Consider the following 23,169-nt stretch of genomic DNA (forward strand, 5'->3'; position numbering starts at 1 on the left):
GCGGCCCGGGTGGGATAACAGTAACGTCTGTGCTCTGGCTGGATGCACTTGAGCCTGGAGATCCACAGTACCTCCTTCGACCGCTCCCTCTGCGCCTGAAGTCATTATCTCTTGTGGTCACAGCTTATTTCCTTGTGACTCTGCTCACAATGACCCTCTACATCCCTTTCTCTCATGAAAAATCTCAATTTCTTTCCGCATTGAGATTTAAGGACTGGCTCTTCTCTACCCGTGATGTCTTCCAATTGAATAAATAAAAGAGAGGAAGCAAACCGAAAATCACCTGGCGAGGTTCAGATTGTTCCTCTAGGTAAAAGAACAACTACACCTTTCATGTATGCGGCGCATTAGAGCCATGATCTCATCTGATTTTCCTGGCCATGGACAATCAGGTCAGTTAAGGTAAGCCCCGCCTGGACAGCCGCCCCAGCCCCCAGCTGTGCGCTGTCTCACTCACTCAGGGGGGCCACAGGGCAGCCCCGCGAAGCCTAGCGCAAGTGTGGGGGCTGAGGGAAGCCAGGACACTGAGAATTGTAAAATTGCCCTTAGGGAACAGAGCTGTCTGCTGGCTTCCCTCCTTGCGTTCAGACCTCTGGAGTCCCACAGCTGCCTCCCAAACTTCCCCACAGGAGCTCCAGTCTCAAAGTCCGAGGAGGGGCGACCGCAGCAGCTGCCGCTTCTCTACTTTCTTTCTAGCTGAGGCATTTGGGTCTGAGTCCGGGGCTTTCCACATCTGGAAACCCCGTCAGTCCAGCCGTGTGTAGTAGGCCTTGGGCTGGGTCTACACAGCCGGCTTTCGCCCTCTCCTGGCCTTTTGTCCCGCGGTTCCTACTTTGCGTGTACCGCTCCCTCCGACATTCTTTGCCACTTCTGTCTCTTTTGCTTCCTCCATGTTCTCGCTTCTTTTCTTTCCTCTCTCAGCCCTTGGAGTGTTTGGGTTGATGCTAGCCCAGGGTCTCAGGGACTTTATCTTCTCTGTGGCACTTTCTCTGAGGTGGTGTGGCCGGGTAGGCGGGGAGCCCTAGGCGGATTTGGGCTTGCTGCCTGGGGCTCCTGCTCAGGAACCTCACAGCCAACACCCAGCCTTGGGGGAGACAAGGAGTTGGACTGGAATTTGCACTCAAAGAACCTCATATTTCACTAGAAGGACTCAAAAGTTTTGAACAGGGACTAATTTTGACTTCAAAACACTTTTCCTCTTGTACTAGGGTCTTTATTCGTTTTATTATTTTAGATTGCTTAGATCATTTTATTATTTTGTCATTTTACTATTTTTCTTTCTTTTCTTTTTTAAGAGACAAGAGTCTCACTCTGTCACCCTCAGTAGAGTGCAATAGTGTCACAGCTCACAGCAACCTCCAACTCTTGGGCTTAGGCTATTCTCTTGCCTCAGCCTCCCAAGTAGCTGGGACTACAGGCACCTGCCACAATGCCCAGCTATTTTTTTGTTGCAGTTTGGCCAAGACTGGGTTCGAACCCATCACCCTCGGTATATGGGGCCGGAGCCCTACTTACTGAGCCATACGCACCACCAGAGTCATTTTACTATTTCCATTTACTAGTTTCAATATTGCTTCTTTATTTTTACACCATTCTTTTAAGTTTATATCATAAGTAAAATATGATTTTGTCTTAACTTTTTAAACTCATTTGAAGTCAATTTTTTCTTATTTCTTTTATGTTGGAAAAATATACACAACATAAAATTTGCCCTTTTTTTTGAGACAGTCTCCCTTTGTTGCCCACTGTAGTTGCTATAGCATCATAGCTTACAGCAACCTCAGACTCTTGAGCTCAAGCAATTCTCTTGTCTCAGCCTCCCTAGTAGCTGGGACTACAGGTGCCCACCACAATGCCAGGCTATTTTTTTATGTTTGTTTGTTGAGCAGGCCTGGGCAGGTACATTGGCAGGCGCCCTAACCACTAAGCTACAGGCATCCCCAAATTTGCCTTTTTAATCACTTTAAATGGATAATTCAGTGGCATTAATTACATTTCATAATGTACAACTATCACCACTATGTATATGCCATCACTCCAAACAGAAACTCTGCACCCAGTAAGCGGTAACTCTCCCCTGGTAACCTCTAATCTACTTGTCTCTATGGTGTCCCTATTTTGTTTTATTTTATTTTTATTTTTACTTCTTTTGGAGATGAGGTCTTGCTTTGCCACCCAGGCTGGTGTAATCATAGCTTACTGAAGCTTCAAACTCCTGGGCTCAAGCAATCCTCCTGCCTCAGCCTCCTGAGTAGTGGATGTCCCTACTTTAAATGTTTAACATAAGTAGAATCACACGATATTTTTGTGTGTGTGTGCCTGGCTTATTTAATTTAGCATTTCTTCAAGGTTCATTTATGTTGTAGCATGTATCAAAACATAATTCCTTTTTCTGGCTGAATAGTCCTTTGTACTACTTTCTCTTTTGTGTATTTTTTTGTTGTTGTTATTGAAAGGTTATAGAACCTGGCTTATTGTACCCTCAATGAATCCCCAACAATAAAAAAAAAAAAAAAAGAAAAGAAAGGTTATAGAGCCAAAGATGAAAGATTATTTGAGGCACAAGATGAATGGAATATCGAGGCCTGGTTTGTGCAATTAAAATGGCTTTATTCTACTTGGGTGCAGGTAGGGTAAGATTTCCAACCAGGCCGAGAAAAAATACACATGTGGGTAATGGGGAACAGGGGTTTTAAAGGTCAGGAAGGTGGGGGTCGGGACATTCCCTTTCCTGGGTTGGACATCTGTTGTCCTTTGGGGTAGGGTAGGGGGTGGGACACCTTTGTTAGGTGGGACATCTGGTGGGAGCGGGTAGGGGGTTGATTCTTTTAGGTGGGTCTACCCTATTTGGGTGGGATTTGACCCTATCAATTATTTTTTGGTTTTGTTTTTGTCTTTTTAGAGACAGGGTCTTGCTTTGTTGCCCAGGCTGGTCTCCCAACTCTTGGTCTCAGCCGATCCTCCCACCTTGGCCTCCCAAAGTGTTGGGATTACAGGTGTGAGCCACCATGCCCAAGAAATATCCTCACTCGCCATTGAGGCAATGTTGATTTGATTCCTTGTGGAAGACAAAATTAGAACATAACTGAGCTTTTGAATGCTTTGTACGTCTATCTGCCTTTGTCTTATCTATTTCCAGCCTGATTTCACCCCCTCCCTGTCATAAGGAAAATGTCAGGGTGCAGCTGATCTCAGAGTAAGACCTAGAGAAGCCAGCTCGGTCTGGGAGAATACTCAAGAGGGCTTCAGAACGGAATCTTCTGCATTTCTTTCTTTTTTTTTTTTGCAGTTTTTTGTTCGGGGCTAGGTTTGAACCCACCACCTCTGGTATATGGGGCCAAGGCCCTACTCCTTGAGCCACAGGCACTGCCGGGAGTCTGTTGCATTTCTGCTGAGTCATGTCTGAAGACGAAGCACAGAACAACTATTCGGCAGTCCAGGCACTGTCTTACCTCCTTTCCTGAATATGGGTCTTGGAGATTCCTCAGAGGGGCCAAAGGGAAAATATGTCCTAGGGATTGCCAATCATCTTCTGACATTCATTCTTCCTTACTGAGGCTTACTACAGCTAAGTGTGATCATGTGACAAAGTTCTAACTGACAGAGAGGGAAAGTAATGTGTACCATTTCAAGGAATACCCTTACTGGGAGGAACCTTATTCTTTCTTCCTCTCCTTATCCAGCCTCCTGCTTGGAATGTGATTATGATGGCTAAACTTATCTAGATAGTGAGAATATTTAGCTGGGAGTGGTGGTGCAGGCCTGTAGTCCCAGCTACTTGTCAGGTTGAGGCAGAAGGACTACTTGAGCCCAGGAGTTCAGGTTATAGCCAGCCTGGGCAACAGAGAGCGACAACAGAGAGAGAAAAATATTTTACTTTATTTTGTATTTTGTCTCTAAATACAAAATAAAGTAAAATCCATAAAAAAGTAGAGTGAGAATAAGGGTCCTTTCCTATGGGTAGAAAGCTGGACGTATCCTGGATTACAGATTTTTACTCTGAAGCTATCATGTTAGTCTTGAACTGCCACTGTCTGGACCACATTACAAGAGAGACAGTGACAAGCTGAACCCTGATATTTGCAGGGCTTGGGGTAATAGTACAAATTAAGGCCCACATACCATAGGACTAAAGATTAAAAGTTGCAAGTGAAATAAGTTATTAAATTAAATATGTTTCATCTTTCATCTTGATAAATACCTTCAGATTGACCTGAAAGGTGAATGTAGCAGGCACTGTCATCTGCCACCCACATTCTGACTTTAGGATCAAGTCACTCATCCCCCTGCTTCCAGAAGTGTTGGCTGCGACAGCTCCTTCTCTAGGAATTGCCCTTACCTGAAAAGAGCTGTTTTGCCCAAGGTCAAACCTCCTCTCTTCCCTGTCAGCCCACATCCCTTGACTGGGAGGTAGGGCATACAAAGTCTCAGTCCCAGGCTGGCCTCAAGCCTGGATAACAATCCCAGTGCCAGAGGCTTCCCCACCCATTGGATGGCTAAATCCTACTTTACAGCTTTAGGACAGTTAAATTTCTCTTTCCTTATCCTGCTGCTTTCAGTCCTTAAAGGTGCTTCTCCCAAGCACTCTCCATAAACCTTCTGCATGCAAATCTTAGAATTTATTTGGGTAGATTTCAAATCTCAGGAATCTAGTCCAAGACACACAGGCCTGAATTTAGAATTCTGGGACTCCCCATAGTTCTGTGGCAGAATGCGGCAGATTTAGGCAAGCCAGTGCTGGGTCCCTTACTTGCAGTCTAACCTACTTCTTTTCCTGAAAATACAAGGGACCTCCAACCTCCAGCTCCACACTCTTCTCTGAAAACACCCACCTTTTAGTTATCCTGGGGCCTGAGAGTATGTGCCACAGAGGTAAGTCATGCCTTTGGGAGGATGGTCCCAGGAGGAGGCCCCTGCAATATTGGGAGCAGGCTTGGGACGATTTGTGTCAGGGATTCAGGGGTCCCAATTACCTAGGATGTAGTTTAGAAGAAATGATGAAAACTCTGTGGGTAGGCCTATGACTTTGGTTTTTCAGGCCCTTTGTCACATGAGATAGGGGATGGTAGAGCCTGGATCAAAGGGTAAGAAAATTTTTTTCTATTTTATTTAAACCACTGTCATTTGTGTCTCTGTTCAAAGCATCCAGAAATCTATATTTTAAGACATACAGTTGAGTCCCTGTACTTCTATGTCCACCTTCTGGAAAGAGAAGAGTATATCTCTTCAGAAGGGACTTCATCCATTAAATAAGTTGATTACTCTCAGGGCCTAGAGTATACTGTGTTTCCTCCATTTAAATGATATTTCTCATCAATTAAATCTGATTTAATTAGGAAACCCATTTATGTGAGAAATATCTCTCATTGAAAACTGTCCAGACTCATGCCTATAATCTTAAAAGTTTGTGAGGCCAAGGTGGGAGCATCACTTGAGGCCAGGAGCTCGAGACCAGCATGGGCAACATAATGAGATTCCCCATTCCATAAATTAAAAATATTAGCTGAACATCATGGAGCATGCTTGAAGTCCTAGCTATTTGGGAGGCTGAGGCAAGAGGATTGCTTAAGACCAGGAGTTTGGAGTTGCTGTGAGCTATCATGATGCCCCTGCACTCTAGCCTGGGAACAAGGTAAGACCCTGTCTCAAAAAAAAAAATCTACCCAAATAAATTCTCCAATAATCAACTGTGCTGGCCTTTTGGCTCTCCCTGCTAAAGGCTTATTATGTCTCTGGCTTATCCTTCAATATCCATCAGCTCTATTCTCTATAGAGACATTTCCACTTATTGCTCATCCAACAATTCTCAGCCCTTTGCAAACAAACTAGGCCAGAAAACCACAGACTTGCCCCATAAATATGGGCTTGGGTGAACTCAAAGCACTCCCTTTCCAAAGGGCATCCCTTTGAAAACCATGAGCCTATTTCCTCAGTTATGATAGATGGAAAGATATTTCTGGTGTTTCAAATACCAAATCCACCTATCACAACCCAATGCCCTGAGAAAAATATGCACTGACCCCTCATTTTGATAATGTACCATAGTAGGTAATATGTTATCATTGGGAAAAGTGGGGGAAGGGTACACAAGACATCTCTATACTATTTTTGTAATTCTTTGGAGTCTACAATTATTTTGAAACGAAAAAAGAAGAAGAAGAGAACAGAGAAGAAGAAAAAGAGAACAGAGAAGAAGAGACAGAGGAAGAAGGGAGTGGAGGGCAAGAAGGAGAGACATTAAAAAATATATCCTTGGGCGGTGCCTGTGGCTCAGCGGGTAGGGTGCCGGTCCCATATGCCGGAGGTGGCAGGTTCAAACCCAGCCCCGGCCAAAAAAATATATATATCCTTATTAAAAAGTTGAGGTGATTTCTATTCCTGAGGTTTTAGCCCACACTCTATCATGGCTTCCTTCCTTAGTGAACTGGATTAGTGAACATGTGTGAATCATCCACTTTGCCTGGACAAGAGGCAGGGATGTGTAGCAGCCTGCCCCAGCCTGCTCTGTCTCCTGTCCCAAGAGTCCTTCCTCTTGGGCCCCCATAAGAGGGGTGAGGTGTCCTTCACCAGCAGGAGGAGGCTCTGGGTAATCCTCACGGCACCAGTCTTAAAGAATAGCTTTGCCTGAAGCATCTGCCATGTGTCTGTCCCTCAGGACCCCAACAGGGCCGCTGCAGCTGGTAGGTGGCTAATGGAGGATTTTAGGATTTTGAATCTTGCTTATGTCATCTTTGAAGACTTGACCTACATCTGGCATTGTCTAGAAGTTGAAATTGAAGAGGGAATATGGACAGAGCTCTGGGAATTAAAGAGCTGAGTCACTAGAGAATCTGAAACCTCAAAGCAGCTGCCTTTTTCTTGGGCTCAGGCCAAAATTGAGGGAAGCTGACAACATAGTGGATTTCACAGGTCCCCAGGGCTGCAAGCTTATTCATGAACATAGCAGCTTCATTGGCTTGAGGCTGAGGAAGACTTGGGTTTTGCAGAAATAGGAGAAATCAAGTCAGGGAACAGTCGCAACAGTGGAGAATGTAGGACCTTGAAATCTGCTTGGTTGTCTGCTAGAAATGTGAGGGGTTGTGTTTATAAAAAAGTGTACACTGTATTGTGCTCAGTCGCAGGATGCCAGGGTAAACACATTAATGAAGACAATCTACATTGCACTGGCAGGAAAACTAAGAGGTTTATACATTTGTGAGAACTGTCCCCATTATACATTTGTGAATTTTCCAGAATATAGAAATATTCAGATGCCACCTTGTAAATAACACATTGATTTTATTTATTTCTCTACTTTAATTAACACATGGTAATTATATATATTCAGATGTCACTTTATTTTATTTATTTATTTTTTTTGAGACAGAGTTGCACATTGTTGCCCTCGGTAGAGTGCTGTGGCATCACAGTTCACAGCAACCTCAAAGTCTTGGGCTTAAGTAATTCCCTTGCTTCAGCTTCCCAAGTAGCTAGGACTACAGGTGCCAGCCACAATGCCCAGCTATTTTTAGAGATGGGATCTCGCTCTGGCTCAGACTGGTCTCAAACCTATGAGCTCAGGCAATCCACCTGCCTTGGCCTTCCAGAGTGCTAGTATTACAGGTGTGAGCCACTGCGCTTGGCCTTCAGTTGCCACTTTTAAAGACAAAAGACAGTCTGCATGATGGTGGAGTTTTGTTTTTTAAACCCATTACATGTCTGAGTGTTCTAATGTATAATATTTCCTAAATGAGTTTTTATTTAACTATTTAAAACTTTAAAACTTTTTTTTAGAGACAGGGTCTCACGTTATGGCCCATGGTAGAGTGCTGTAGTGTCACAGCTCACAGCAACCTCCAGCTCTTGGGCTTAGGCGATTCTCTAGCCTCAGCTTCCTGAGTAGCTGGGACTACAGGCGCCCGCCACAACGCCCGACTATTTTTTTGTTGCAGTTTGGCCGGGGCGGGGTTTGAACCCGCCACCCTCGCTATTTGGGGCCGGCGCCCTATCCACTGAGCCACAGGCGCCGCCCAGCATTTCTTCATTCTTGTGTTTTCAATCCCCATCTTTCATGTCAATGGCTTTCATCACATGATGACCGCGTTATCAATTTGTTTCCCAACTGCTCTGTGATAATGGGGCTATAAAGCGGTTCTTTCGCAACCAGCACACTATTAAGCTTTGTCAGTAGAGGGCGCTGCGGGGACACTGGCGGAGGAAAGAATTTCTTCCTGGTTCTGGGTAGCGGCGATTTTTGTTATTATTGTTCCTGCTGCGAGGCTTTGCGGGGACATCCAGTACTACGTACTGACGGCGTGCGTTCCCTTAGCGAGTAGGTCCTGGCGTGGACACTGCGTGCCCCAGGCTTTGCACGCACCGAGCCGGCTCCCGTCGCCGGGATAGTCTCCTTGCCTCCTCTTTACCCCCAAAGCAATGCTTCCGGCTTGCTCACGACTATGGACAGGCTTTGGCGCGGGCATCCCAGTGAAATTAGGGGCCACCTGGTGGGCTCATCCACACTTCTGCAACGCGGTCCGAATCCAGCTTTGCGGTGGGGATACCCTTCCAGTGTGAACTCCTGTGAGTTCTTTCTTTTGGCCCCGGACATTCTACAGAATCTGCTTTACATCCTTATAGCTGGTCCCCTGAAGCAGTTAATAATACTTTCTGTCAATCTTTCCCTGCTCAAATCAGGGTCAGTAATCCCTGGTTTGTATCTTAAGCTGTTTGAAAAGTCCAGGGTGTGTGGTGGGGTTTTCAGTGGGCTTCGCTGTAGTGCAATTGGGCTCAACTGTTTCTCCAGAAAACCTTTGTATTCAGGGTCCAGTCAGGTAAAAGAAAAACTCCAAATATTTGGCCAGGTGCAGTGGCTCATGCCTGTAATCCTAGCACTCTGGGAGACCAAGGTGGGAGGATAGCTTGAGCTCAGGAGTTCTAACCAGTCTGAGCAAGATAGAGACCTCATTTCTACTAAAAATAGAAAGAAAAAAATAGAAAAACTAGCTGGGCACCTATAGTCATAGTTACTAGGGAGGCTGAGGGAGGAGGATTGCTTGAACTCAAAACTTGAGGTTGCTGTGACCTAGACTGATAGCAGGGCACTCTAGCCTGAGGCGTCAGAGGGAGACTGTCTAAAAAAAAAAAAAAACTTGAAGTATTTAGACAGAGATAATTTTATTTAAAAAATTGCTAACCACACATTGAGATCTAAAAAGACAGTAAGGGGCACTGAAGTAAAGGTGGAACATGTTGGAATCAGGCAGCCACACCCTCCCTGAGGCTGGGGGAACCAAGGGAGGGGCTGGGCTTATTCCGATTCTGGGAGGAAGAACCCTGAGGAGGGACCTGACTGGGGTGCTGCTATCACTGAAGTGATGTGACCAGCCTGGTGCTGGGAGTGGGAAAGAAATACAATGTGGGGCCAGCTACTGCTACTAGGACCAACTCTTGCTGCTGGGCTGAAGAGCCTTGGCTGTGAAGATGCTGATGCTGACCATGCTGATGACACAGGGAAGCAAACAAAGCAGCCAGTGCCTTTTTCCTCTCTAGCCCTGAATCTCTCTCTAAGCCCCACACAGGAGCCAGAGCAGGGAGAGACTAGCAGAGAGTAGAGTGGTTTTGGAGTAGAGGTGAGGAACCTGTGGCCTTGGGGCCACATACGACCTTCTAGATTCTTGAATGTGGCCTTATGACTGAATACACATTTTAATAAAGGAATTTGTTCTGTGACATTTGGATTCAGTGGAAGGGCTGCTCTTGGGAGCATTTGGGGATCTGGAAGGCCATGTGTGGCTTTGAAGCTAAAGGTTTCCCACCCTCAACTAGATTTTTCCATTAAGCTGCCTGGGGCAAGTCTCACTGCCACAGTTCTCAGAACCAAGGGGAAGGAACCAGGAAGTCTTACTGTTTTGTAGATAGGCTTTTACTTTAGCCTAAATGATGTTCAGTATGACTCCCAGGGCCTCCATGTCATGGTCCAGCCTCTCTAGTGAACAAACCACTCATCAGGGTGGAATCCAGGGAAGTACACTGCCACGTGGTGTGAGCTAAGGGGACCTGGGGCTCTAGTGGCTTCTTATACAGATGGTCAGCTTCTGGTTCCAGGCCCACTTACATCCCCACTTTCAAGGGTACCTGCGATGTCCGTCCTTACTGAGGTTCTGCCATGTGAAATTAGGTTGCTCCAGGGAGTCTCCCACTGCCATCTCACCTTTAAGTTTCTTTTATCTGCTAAGATATTTGTTCATTTGCTGTCCAGATCCTGATTTATTCACCTATTTATTTAGGTTAGGAAGTCTCCTGTTTTGTTTGGTTTGTGTTTTGTTCTTGTGGGTTCTTGCCTTTTAAAAGTCCCTTTTCCACGTTTCAGTGGGATTTCTGGTAGGAGCAGAAATGGCTGTGTTCACCCAGCGGAGTCTGTGGTGTGGACGTGGTGGACTCTGGGTACCCAGTGTGGCTTGCCTGGCACCAAGTAGAAGCAGATGTCAGGAAACCTTTCTATGTATTTCCCTCCATTTTCTCTGGGTCGCCCTTTCTCCAGGAGGGAAGGCTGTGTGTGAGTGTGTGTGTGTGTGTGCATAGGTGTGTGTGCGTGCACACTTCAGTGTATGCCCAATGCATTTCCAACAAGATCCTTTCCTATAGAGAGAGGACAGCCAAGAACTCTGGGTGATGTGCCCTACTGTGGAAAGATCTTCCAGGAACAAGAGGGGGCCTATAGTTCTCATTTTATTTTTTTTTGGCCTCTGACTAATGATTGGAAGCAAAAACAGGGCCAAAATACACAGGCTAATTTACATTCTCTGCTATCAATGTTCATGAAATACCCATATTTTTATATTGTTGCCAAAATCAAGGACTGCAGAAAGGGTGTTCAGTGGATTTGGCAACAGTCCTAAGAACTGGAAAGAAACTCTCTTCTGCTCAAAAATTTCTCCTTCCATTAAAAAATAACATTTATTAGGGTTGGAATCTTAAGGGATAGATTATGCATAGTATAAGAAAACAACAGTAACCTCTAGCCCAAATAATAAAGAAAAACATTGCTAACATTTGGTATTTTTCCTTCTGCTTTTAAAAAACTGAACATATGCTTCTATTTAATTTCATGTCATAAACAGTATCTTACCTTTAAAAATCCTTTATAAAATAATTTTAAATTGCTGTCTATTATGACACCACATAATATACCCTTTTGTTGGACTGGTAAACTGCTTCACTATTACAAGTAGTGCTACCATAGATATTATTGAAAATAAAACCTCTTGGCATATACTATCAGAGTATTTCCAAAAAGATGGTACTACCCATTAGTATTATACAGCCAGTCCTCTGAATCCATGGGTTCCGTAGCCACAGATTCAACAGAATGTGGGTTCAACCAACCAGGGATCCAAAATATTTGAAAAAAGAAAAAGAATAACAGATGATAAAAATGAAAAACAATACAGTATAATAACTATTTACAAAGCATTTACATTGTATTGGGGTATTAGAAGTAATCTAGAGATGATTCAAAGTGCGCAGAGATGAACGTGGGTTGTATGCAAATACTACACTTTTTTTATTAAATCATAAACACAAAGATCATGTATACATTAATGCATTTATGGGGTACAATGTGCTGATTTCATATAGAATTAGGGACACTTACATCACACTGGTTAAGGACTTGAGCATCCCCCAGGATCTTGGTGTTCACGGAGTCCTGGAACAAATTCCACCCGGGTACTGAGGGACCAGTGTATGTGAGTGCTTATTTCACCACACCCTCATAAGAACTAAACTATTTCCTTTTTAAAAACTCTCAAATTGCTTTTTTAAACCATTATCTGAGCAATCCAAACATGCTTTCAAATACACGAGTCCATGGCACTGCTGTAGAGCGTAAGTGGGCTGGTGATATGATTTTATTAACTTTAACTGGAAAGGATATTAATTATTTATTTATTTATTTTCGTTGAGACAGAGTCTTTCTTTGTCACCCTCGGTAGCGTGCCGTGGCCTCTTAGCCCACAGCAAACTCAAACTCTTGGGTTCAAGCGATTCTCTTGCCTCAGCCTCCCTAGTAGCTGGGACTACAGACACCTACCACAACGCCCAGCTATTTTGTTTGTTTAACAGGCCAGGGCTGAGTTCAAACCAGCCCCAGAGCATGTGGCCAGTGCCCTAACCACTGAGCTACAGACACCCTGGAAAGGATAATTAAAAGATGAATGGTCCTGATAGCTAAATAAGATAAGAAGTCACACACCAAAACAAACAAACAAACAAAACAAAACAAAAGTCGCCATATTAATTACTATAGAAAGTAGAATGGGAATAGTTATCTTTAGCAAAGACTTTCTAATTTACTGTTTGTCAATTAAGTATATGGGAAATTAATTACATAAAATCTTGCAGTGTTCCTTGGGAAATCAGTTGCTATTCTCAGAAGATCCACTGAGTGACTTTTGAGAATTTTCTGTGTCTGTAGCAGGTGACTGGTACCTGCTTTGATTTATTTTTTTTCTTTTTGATACAGAGTCTCATTTGGTCACCCATGGTAAAGTGCCATGGCATCTTAGCTCATAGCAACCTCAAATTCTTAGGTTTGAGTGATCCTCTTGCCTCAGCCTCCCAAATACCTGGGACTACAGGCGCCCACCACAACGCTCAGCTATTTTTATTTTATTTTAGTTTAGTTTAGCAGGTCCAGGCTGGGTTTGAACCCACCACCCCACATGGGGGTGGCAGCTCTAACCACTGAGCAATGGGTGCCCCCAATTTTTTTTTTTAACTTTTCAAAATAAGAATGATTTTAGTTCTGCTGTAGCAACATGAGGTTAGAGACCAGGTCTGCCTAGTGTAGTAATGACTAATGATATGGCTGGTGACTCAGTTAATTGCTGTTTCATGAGTTGGAGCAATCCCAAAATAGTTTTGTAAAGGATGCCTGGTTCTGGTGTTTCTACACAGGCTCCTGTGGAGCTTCCCTGTGCAGAGGCTGGATGGTCTTCCATCTAGGAGGACGCACAGGGTGAGGGCCTTGTTTTCATGGGGCAATGTAGACCTGCTGCCTCCCCAGCTGAGCTCTTAAGAAAAGGTCACGTATCTTAGTAACAGAAAATATACATCTTAAAGTTCCCTAACCGAGAGTGCAAACTAGGATTTCAGGTATATGGCTCTTCTCAATAGGCAAGTAGGGGCTGGGTGCAGTGGCTCTTACTTGTAATCCCAGCACTCTTTGGGAGGCTGAGGTGGGAGGATCATTTTAGTCCAGGAGTTCAAGACTAACCTGGGCAGTGCAGTAACACCTCACCTCTACAAAAATAACAATAATAAAAAAATTAGTTGGGTGTGGTGGAGCATGTCTGTAGTCCTAGCTATTCAGGAGGGTGAGGAAGGAGGATCACTTGAGTCTAGGAGTTCAAGACTGCAGTGAGCTATGATTGTGCCACTGCACTCCAGCCTGGCTGACAGGGTATGTCCCTGTTTCTTGGGGGGTGAAGGGGAAGAAAGAAAAGAAAAATAGTCCATTCATACTCTAAATTCTGTCCATAGATAATAGACTTGTATATCTTTTTATTACTTTTTTTGTAGACCTGCATGGAATCTCTTCCACTGAGTTATGTCTTAATGTTCTACCTTCCTTTTTATCCAAGTTTGTTCTAGTGAAAAATATCATATGAAATTGATTATTGAGTTTGCTATAGAAAGTTTGCTGAGAACTTTTATTTTTACAGTACCCAGTGTCCCTTATTAAAGATGCTATATGAGAAATTTATTTTAGAATTTATAACTGGGAAGAATTTTGTTTGCTTTTTTTTGCTCATAAGGACTACTCACATTCCTTTTTTTTGCTTTGGTTGCCAGAAACTTAAAGCGGCAACTGTCTCAAGTTCCTCAATATTATCATCTAAGCTTTGGAATATTTCTAGTTTTCTTTTTAAGTTTTTTCATGTGTGCTTATTTATTATTCACTCATGGTGTGTGTTTGTGTTATAAACCCTTCCAAACAATGTTTGGAACAATTTATTGTATAAATAAATGTACAATCAACAAACTCTCAGGGGAAGTCGGACATAGCCACACAGCGCCTGTTCTAACATGGGCCTGCTGAGACGCAGGCCTAGGCAGCTGCCTGCACTTTGGAGCAGGTGTCGCTGCGTCCTCTGGCCACGGCTAATTGGTCCAGAGGTGGGCACCTGATGCAAGGTCAGCCAATGTATAGCTGGCCAGTGACGGGTCCTGTGGCACGGCACTGGAAGTTGAGTTACATCAACCAGATTCTTCCTATTGGGAATCCACACTAGAAACATAAAGAAATGGCTGATAGGAGGAAGAGGATGTTGAAAGCAGTTTATTGTAGCGCAGAAAAATTTGAGCTTTGGAATCAAACAAACCTAGGTTTGAATCTTGGTTTTGTAACTGACTAAATGTTTACTTCTAAACAAATTATTTGACCTGCCTGCCCTTCAGTTTCCTCAAAGCAGAATCACAGTAGTTACTGGAGAGTATTGTAAGGAGTAGTTGTTCTCGTTGCTGTCACAAACCTGGCACTAAATGGCAGTGACGATGATGGTAATGGTGGTGCTGGTGATGGTGACCATAAGTAATGTGTGGTGGTGAAGTATTGTTCTTGATGATGAGGAGGAGGAGAAGGCTAGAAGGGCCTTAAATTGTACTGAAGAAGCAAAGTCCAGAAGTTAGGAAGTGGAGGAAGAATTATAGAGTAAGTCAAAGTCAACAGGGGGAAAAGTCTAACATAGAGAAGCATAGCCAGGTCACCCTGAAGGCCTGATGGCTGACATACAAAGACAAAAGCAGGATTTATGAAAGAAAGAAGACAGGGAAGAGGAAAAAGCCACATGCAGTGGGCAATTGTGAGTTTCAGTTTTCTTTTCTTTGGGTAAGCTTAGATGGGCTGACTGAGCAATCTGGCTGGGTCATCAGGAAAAACCATTTCAGTTACTTACAGATTCTTCCAAGAACTTGAGAGTTGAGCTATGCAGCATTGGTGAAGACTGTCCCTCCCCAGCGTCTGTTGAAGTACTCACGTCAGCACTACCACCTTAGGTCACATTGGTGCCACCTGTCTGTCAGAAATGCTCACTTACACTACAAAACCTAGTAGACCCAGTTTCACAGTTTCCTGATCTCCAGATTTTCTCTTCCTTTCCCTAATTCTGAAATTCTATCCTCTTTAAGCAACCAGACTTCTAAATTCCTAGATTTTTTTTTCTTTCATCATTACCCTCAGGCAGCTTCTATCTCCCATCACAAGAGGTCGTTGGGCAGAGACTGGAAAGTCATTGTACGGGACGTAATGGGAAAAAATATTGCTTTCAATAGGAGTTTACAGCAAATGGCCTTTAAAGTTCCTGGGAATCCCAAGCATTTGAAATACCCATAGAAGAGAAGCTCTTTAAGGAAGACAGAGAGCCACCAGCCAAGTTTAAGGGGCCAGACAACACTTAATAAACTTTTTTTATTTTTTTAATTGTTTTTTATTAAATCATAACTTTGTACATTGATTCATTTATGGGGTTCAGGGTACTGCTTCGATATGCAATGTGAAATGCTTACACTGAACTAAGTAACACATCCATCACAATTATACTCGTTTCTTAATAGTTTTGAAATGTACCATTGCATCATGAACATTAGGTGAGGTCCCCCCAAATACCTTCCCTCCTTCCATATACTTGCTACATTTTAATTTTATCCCCTGGATATTGTTTCAAAAATCAGTTTCTCATATATATATACTGTATTTAACAATGTTTAAATTCTTTATCACAGCATAGTATTACAATAAATATCATCCCAAACTTTAAGTATTTGTATATATACAGAGCAACTGACATCATTTTAAAGTAAAATTTTAGGGCGGGGCCTGTGGCTCAAGGAATAGGGTGCCCATCCCATATACCAGAGGTGGTGGGTTCAAACACGCCCCCAGCCAAAAATTGCAACAACAACAACAAAGAATATAAAGTAAGTTTTTTTTTTTTTTAATTAAGTAAGATTTTAATTGCATCCTAAGAGCAGCATTTTTCACCTTTGGAAAATTATTTTCAAGCTTACATGGAAAATCAACAGAAGATGGATTCAGTTTATAGAGTACCATTTATTTATGGAGACCTATTAGAAACAAACAAAGCAGATATACAATTGTCCTTCAGTATACTTGGAGGATTGGTTCCAAGTCCCTCCCCCCACAACCCCTAAGCAATACCAAAATAGACACACACTCAAGTCCTACAGACAGAAACTCTTGTATTTATATGTAAAGTCAGCCCTCTGTATAGGTGGCTTTTGCATCCTGAGATGGCTGTATTTTCTTTTTTTTTTTTTTTTTTTGTGGTTTTTTGGCCGGGGCTGGGTTTGAACCCGCCACCTCCTGCATATGGGACCGGCACCCTACTCCTTGAGCCACAGGCGCCGCCCAAGTGAGACGGCTGTATTTTCAATCTGCTTTTGGTTGAAAAAGATCCACATGTAAGTGGACCCGTGAAGTTCAAACCCATGTTTTTCCTGGGGCAACTGTACTGACAATTACATGAAGCAAGACATAAATGGGACTTTAAAGCCTGTTTAATAAATTAAACTTCAAAGGAATTACAAAAAACATCAGGGAAAATCAAATGAGGTATTGCTAATAATTTTTAGGCAATTTCAACAAAGGGAGGGGAATCTTACCAAGTTGATTTTTGCAAAGAAACTGGAACATGAGCTCCTTCCCACACCTATATCTGCCCCTTTCAGGAGGGCGTTCCTGAGGAATCAGCATATAACCGAGGGCCAAAATCAATGCCATTAGGCAGTTTCCCACATCTTCCATATCTTCCCTCTATCATTTTCTAAAATCTCAGTTGCTAGATTGTTTATGCCTGTAATCCTAGCAATTTGGAAGGTGTAGGTGCAGAGGATTGCTTGAGGCCAGAAGTTCAAGAACAACCTAAGCAGCCTAGGGAGAATCCATCCTCTCCCTACACCCATTTCTAAAAAAACAAAAAAATTAGCCAAGAGTAGTGGCTCAGGCCTACAGTCCTAGCTACTCAGGAGGCTGAAATAGGAGAATTGCTTGAGCCCAGAAGTTCCAGGCCACAGTGAACTATGATCAATGTTGCATTCCAGCCTGGGAATGAGATTGGGGGAACCCCTCCCCAATCTCAAAAAACAAACAGACAAAAAACAAAAAACAAAAACCCTCAGTGCCTAAATTCCTTTGAACTTTGTCTCCTACATCTGAAGTTCTTAATTCAATTCAACCTGACAATTACTTATTAAGAAAAGAGACTTTCCTATTTTTGAGGGAAACTCAAAACAGAATAAAATGGGGTTGCTGACCTCTCAGAGTTTGTCATTTAGCAAAGGAAGATACATTTGGGACATAGATAATAACCATAGAAGACAGAGGTGAGAAGAACCAAGGGAGCTGTCATAAGGGGCACTGGGAGCCCTGGGGGGACAGTCTCCAGAGCCTGGGAGTCTGGAGCTACCCCAAAGAAGCTGTGTTTTATTTCATTTTATATATTTATTTTTGAGACAGAGTCTCACTATGTTGTCCTTGGTAGAGTGCCAAGGCATCATAGCTCACAGCAACCTCAAACTCTTGGGCTTAAGCGATTCTCTTGCCTCAGCCTCCCAAGTAGCTGGGACTACAGGTGCCCGCCACAAGGCCTGGCTATTTTTTGGTTGCAGTTACCATTGTTGTTTAGCTGGTCCGGGCCAGGTTCAAACCCACCAGCCTCGGTGTATGTGGCTAGTGCCGTAACCACTGTGCGATAGGCACCCAGCCGAGGCTCTGTTTTAAAAATGTGTTTACACACATTTTTCATCATCTAAGGGAATTATTATTATTGTATGTATATTGGAAAACACAAAAAAGTATTTCAAAAGTAAGTTAAAAAATATTAAACCCTCATTGTGAAGGTTGATTTTGTATGTCAATTTGGCTAAGCCATGATACCCAGATATTTGGTCAAATATTATTCCAGATGTTTCTGCGCTGTTATTTTAAGATGAGATTCAAATTGGCAGACTTTTGAGTAAAGCAGATAAACCTTCCTTATGTGGGAAGGCCTCATCCAATCAGTTGAAGACCTTACTAGAAAAAAACACCAACTGGCTCAGCGCCTGTAGCACAAACATCTAAGGTGCCAGCCACACACACCAGAGCTGGTGGGTTCGAATCCAGCCCCGGCCTGCCAAACAACAATGACAACTGCAACCAAAAAATAGCTGGGCATTGTGGCCGGAGCCTGTAGTCCCAGCTAGTTGGGAGGCTGAGGCAAGAGAATCGCTTAAGCCCAGGATTTGGGCTGTAAGCTGTGATGCCACATCCCTCTACCCAGGGTGACAGCTTGAGGCTCTGTCTTAAAAACAAACAAAAAAAAAAAAAAAATTGAAGAAGAAAAAAACACCAACCTCCCCATGAAGAGGGGTTCTACCTACAGACTTGAATAGCAGTGTTGGTCCTCTTCCTGGCTCGCCAGGCTGCTGGTTGACCCTGCAAATTTTGGACTTGTTAGTCTCTGCAATCGTGTGAATCAATTAATTCCTTAAAATAAATCTCTGGGCGGCGCCTGTGGCTCAAGGAGTAGGGCCCCGGTCCCATATGCTGGAGGTGGCAGGTTCAAACCCAGCCCCGGCCAAAAACCACAAAAATAAAATAAAATAAAATAAAATAAATCTCTATACCTACATCTGTATCTGTAACTATACACATTCTTTCGGTTATGTATTTCTGGAGATCCTTGACTAATACAGTTATGGTTCCATTTCTCAACATTTTTTTCTAGTCTTTTCTTTATAGCTAGGTGGTGGTGGTTGTTTTTGAGAGGGCTTTTTTTTTTTTAGGGTTTGTATGTTATTGTCACTGATTGTGTGTAGGATTGTTTATCCATTTATTCCTTTGTAGGAACTATTATTATGTCTCTATTATATCCCTTATTAATACAGAATTTTAATAAATATCAGCTATGTGGCCCCCCAATGGTGCATGAAGTACATAGTCCGTATAGTTTTTCCTGTGAAGTGTTCCTGCCCCTTCCAATATTTTGTTAAGATAGTCGATTATAGTGAACGTTGTTTGGAAAACTTTTTCCAGAACTGAGATTATTGTTGTCTAAATCTAAAAGGGCTACCAGGAGAGCAGCAGAGACCTGTGGCAGGCTGGGTCAGAGACTGGTGTGAACACCTGCAGGGAGGAATGGATGACCAGGGCAGACCAGGTGTGGGCACAGACTCCGCCCTCAGCTCCCCGAGCTGCCCTCAGGCTCATGATTAATAAGGCTACATTAAAGAGTTAGGAAAAAGAAAGAGACGTCCAGAAACACTTAGAACTGGATGTTAGATATGGCTGCTTTCAGGCTTCTGAGGCCCAAACCCCTCCCTGTACAGGGTTGCCTACTGGAAGCTTCTCCACCTCACCCCAGCTTGCACCGAGTTTTAGGGTTAGTTTACCTCCTCAAGATCACTACCCAAAATACAAGCTCCCAACTCTGTCCTTGTTCTGGTCCAAAAAGGAGAAGTTTTCCTCCTCTACCCAGCTTCTGGCCCATCTACCAGAATCTACACATATAATAGCTTCTTTAGAATTATTCAAAATGAGAATGAGCCTCTCTCTCTCTCTCTCTCTCTCTCTCTCTCTCTCTCTCTCTCTCGCTCTCGCTCTCTCTCGCTCTCTCTCGCTCTCTCTCTCTTTTTTTTTGAGAAAGAGCCTAACTCTGTTGCCCTGGGGTTGAGTGTCGTGGCATGGTCAAAGCTCACAGCAACATCAAACTCTTGGGCTCAGGCCTTAGGCCTCAAAGAGATCTCTTAAGAGATCCTCAGGCCTCAGTTTCCAAAGTAGCTGGGACTACAGGTGCCCACCATAACACCTAGCTAATTTTTTCTATTTTAGTAGAGAAGAGGTCTGACCCTTGCTCAGGTTGGTCTCAAACTCATGAGCTCAAGTGGCCTCCTAGAATGCTAGGATTACATGTGTGAGCTACTGTGCCTGGCCAAGAATGAGCCACTTTCTAAAGGAGAAACATCCCAATTTATGACCTGTGACCTCAATGCCTCGTGATCCATGAGAGTGATATATGTCTAGTAGAAATATAAATTGAGTTATATGTAATTTAAAATGTTCTAGTTGTCATGCTAAAAAGATAAAAAGCAACAGGTGAAATTATTATTTTTTTCTTTTTTTTGACCCAGAGCCTCAAGCTGTCACCCTGGGTAGAGTGCCATGGCATCACAGCTAACAGCAACCTCCAACTCTTGGGCTTAAGCAATTCTCTTGCCTCAACCTCCCAAGTAGATGGGACTACAGGCATACACCACAATGCCTGGCCATTTTTTGGTTGTAGCTGTCATTGTTGTTTGGCAGGCCCAGGCTGGATTCGAACCTGCCAGCTCTGGTGTATGTGGCTAGTGCCTTAGCCGCTTGAGCCACAGGCACTGAGCCGGGAATTAATTTCAATAAGATATTTTATTTAACCCAGCATATCTAAAATGTTACAATTTTGACATATAATCAACATAAAATTATTAGTGAGATATAAAAGTATTGTACTGAGTCTTTGAAATCCCATGTGAGGGCACTTTTTTTCTTTTTTTTGGCTTTCTTCCTTTTATTATTTATTAATTTTTTTATTGTTAAATCATAGCTGTGTACATTAGTGCAATCAAGGGGTACAATGTGCTGGTTTCATATACAATCTGAAATATTCTCATCAAACTGTTCAACGTAGCCTTCAGGCATTTTCTTAGTTAGTGTATGTAGACATTTGTATTCTGCCTTTAGTAAGTTTCTCCTGTACCCATTCTAAGATGCACCATAGGTGTGGCCCCACCCATTACCCTTCCTCCCCCCTAACCTCCCCCCTCCCTTCTCCTTCCTTGGCCCTTTCCCCATAGTCTTGTGCTATAGTTGGGTTATAGCCTTCATGTGAAAGCTATAATTTAGTTTCATAGTAGGGCTGAGTACATTGGATACTTTTTCTTCCATTCCTGAGATACTTTGCTAAGAAGAATATGTTCCAGCTCCATCCATGTAAACATGAAAGAGGTAAAGTCTCCATCTTTCTTTAAGGCTGAATAATATTCCATGGTATACATGTATCAAAATTTGCTAGTCCATTCGTGGGTGGATGGGCACTTGGACTTCTTCCATGACTTAGCAATTATGAATTGGGCTGCGATAAACATTCTGGTACAGATGTCTTTGTTATATTGTGATTTTTGGTCTTCTGGGTATAAACTTAGTAAAGGAATTATAGGATCAAATGGCAGGTCTATTTTTAGGTCTCTAAGTATTCTCCAAACATCCTTCCAGAAGGAACGTATTAGTGTGCATTCCCACCAGCAGTGTAGAAGTGTGCCCTTTTCTCCACATCCACACCAACATCTCTGGTTTGGGGATTTTGTTATGTGGGCTACTCTTACTGGGGTTAGGTGATATCTCAAAGTAGTTTTGATTTGCATTTCTCTGATGATTAAGGATGATGAGCTTTTTTTCATTTGCTTGTAGATCGTGCATCTGTCTTCTTTAGAGACGTTTCTCCCGGAGATGGGATCACGTGTTCTTTTCTTTCTGATACGTTTGAGTTCTCTGTGAATTCTGGTTATTAGACCTTTATTGGAGGTATAACCTGAAAATATTTTCTCCCATTCTGAGGGCTGTCTGCTTGCTTTGATGGATGGTTAAATATGTCACCCATGCCACCTCTCCTCACGTGTAGGGTAGGAGCTGAAAATTTTCTTGGGTGGAGAAACTCACAAACATCTGGAAGCCAACTTTATTCAGGGAAGCTGTCTCAAAACTGGAGTTGGATCCTGAGTGGAAAAAAACATCTCTTCCTGTGTCCAGTCTTCAAATGGTTTCAAGGGTGAGGGTTGAGATGTTACAAATATTTTAAAAAGCAGAGCTCACTAGTAAAAGCAAATAAATGCCATAAATGTCAAAATCCACAACATCTTCCATTGCACACACAAGGAAGGACTTTTTTCCCCTGTGTGTCTGCAACTCATTTCCAGCCTGGGTGTTCCTCAAGAATAGCGACTATATCTGGTTTTTCTTGTTTGGCTCAAAACTCAAAACAGATAAAAAGAAAGATCCAAGGGGCTGTCATTGTAAGCCTAAAGAAGAAAAATTATGAACATGGTATTCCTGGAAGCAAAGAATAAGAGGAGGTTGAAAGGTAACAGATTTCATGAATGACTTTTATGAAGACAGTGCTGAGCAGTTCATCACTTGAGATTCAGCTCAAATGAGGGTAAGAAGTGAGTGAGTTTGGAGCCAAAAGACCTGAATTTGGCTCTCACTCCTCCCTCCTCCCTCTGCAACTTACCATTATTGTTATTTAGGGGCAATTTATCTAACTTCTCTGGAACTCAGTCTTTGTGGGGTTTTGTTTGTTTGTTTGTTTGTTTGTTTGTTTGTTTGTTTTTTGAGACAGAGTCTCACTACATTGCCCTTAGTTGAGTGCTGTAGCATCACAGCTCACAGCAACCTCAAACTCTTGGGCTTAAGCGATTCTCTTGCCTCAGCCTCCCAAGTAGCTGGGACTACAAGCACCTGCCACAATGCCCGGCTATTGTTTTTTGTTCTTGTTGCAGTTGTCATTGTTATTTTAGCAGGCCTGGGATGGGTTCGAACTCGCCAGCCTTGGTGGATTGGCCGGTATCCTCCCCACTGAGCTATGGGCACTGCCCAGTCTTTGTGTTTTTAAGACAAGATGGTTTTCCTACCTCAAAGAGCTGACGTAAGGATAAAATGTGAAAGCAGCATGAAGTGTCCCACATATACGTCATAAGTCTCAGGTCAATTCCCGCATCCCTTGGGAAGTTTTTCTGGATATACACAGGTTGAGTGAGGTCCCTTCTCCAGGCTGGGCCCTATGCTTCCTTCTATTTCTTTTTTTTTTTTTTTTGGCAGTTTTTGGCCGGGGCTGGGTTTGAACCTGCCACCTCCGGCATACGGGGCCAGCGCCCTACTCCTTTGAGCCACAGGTGCCACCCCACTTCCTTCTATTTACAGCACTGAGCATATTGCACTGTACTTATTGGTGTTCTTGTCTTTAAGGTCAAGGACTATGTCATTCACTTCTTTTAGTCTGCCATCTGTGTTCCCAAAAGAATTCCCAGCACATACTAGACCCTCATTTCAGGAATCCTAATTTCTTTATGTTTGTAAGCGTAACCAAAATGAAAGAA

The 23,169-nt window shown here is 43.1% G+C and overlaps 1 long non-coding RNA gene across 2 annotated transcripts in view; it reads left to right on the forward strand.

Moving 5' to 3' along the window:
* LOC128594343 (uncharacterized) overlaps positions 1–23,169 on the forward strand; it is a 124,304-nt gene continuing 101,135 nt past the window's right edge. For both annotated transcript variants that reach the window (XR_008382537.1, XR_008382536.1), the window contains exon 1: positions 1–402. This is a non-coding gene — a long non-coding RNA (uncharacterized LOC128594343). The remainder of the gene's footprint in view (positions 403–23,169) is intronic.

Source organism: Nycticebus coucang, chromosome 9 (assembly GCF_027406575.1).
Source record: "Nycticebus coucang isolate mNycCou1 chromosome 9, mNycCou1.pri, whole genome shotgun sequence".
Taxonomy (NCBI): domain Eukaryota; kingdom Metazoa; phylum Chordata; class Mammalia; order Primates; family Lorisidae; genus Nycticebus; species Nycticebus coucang.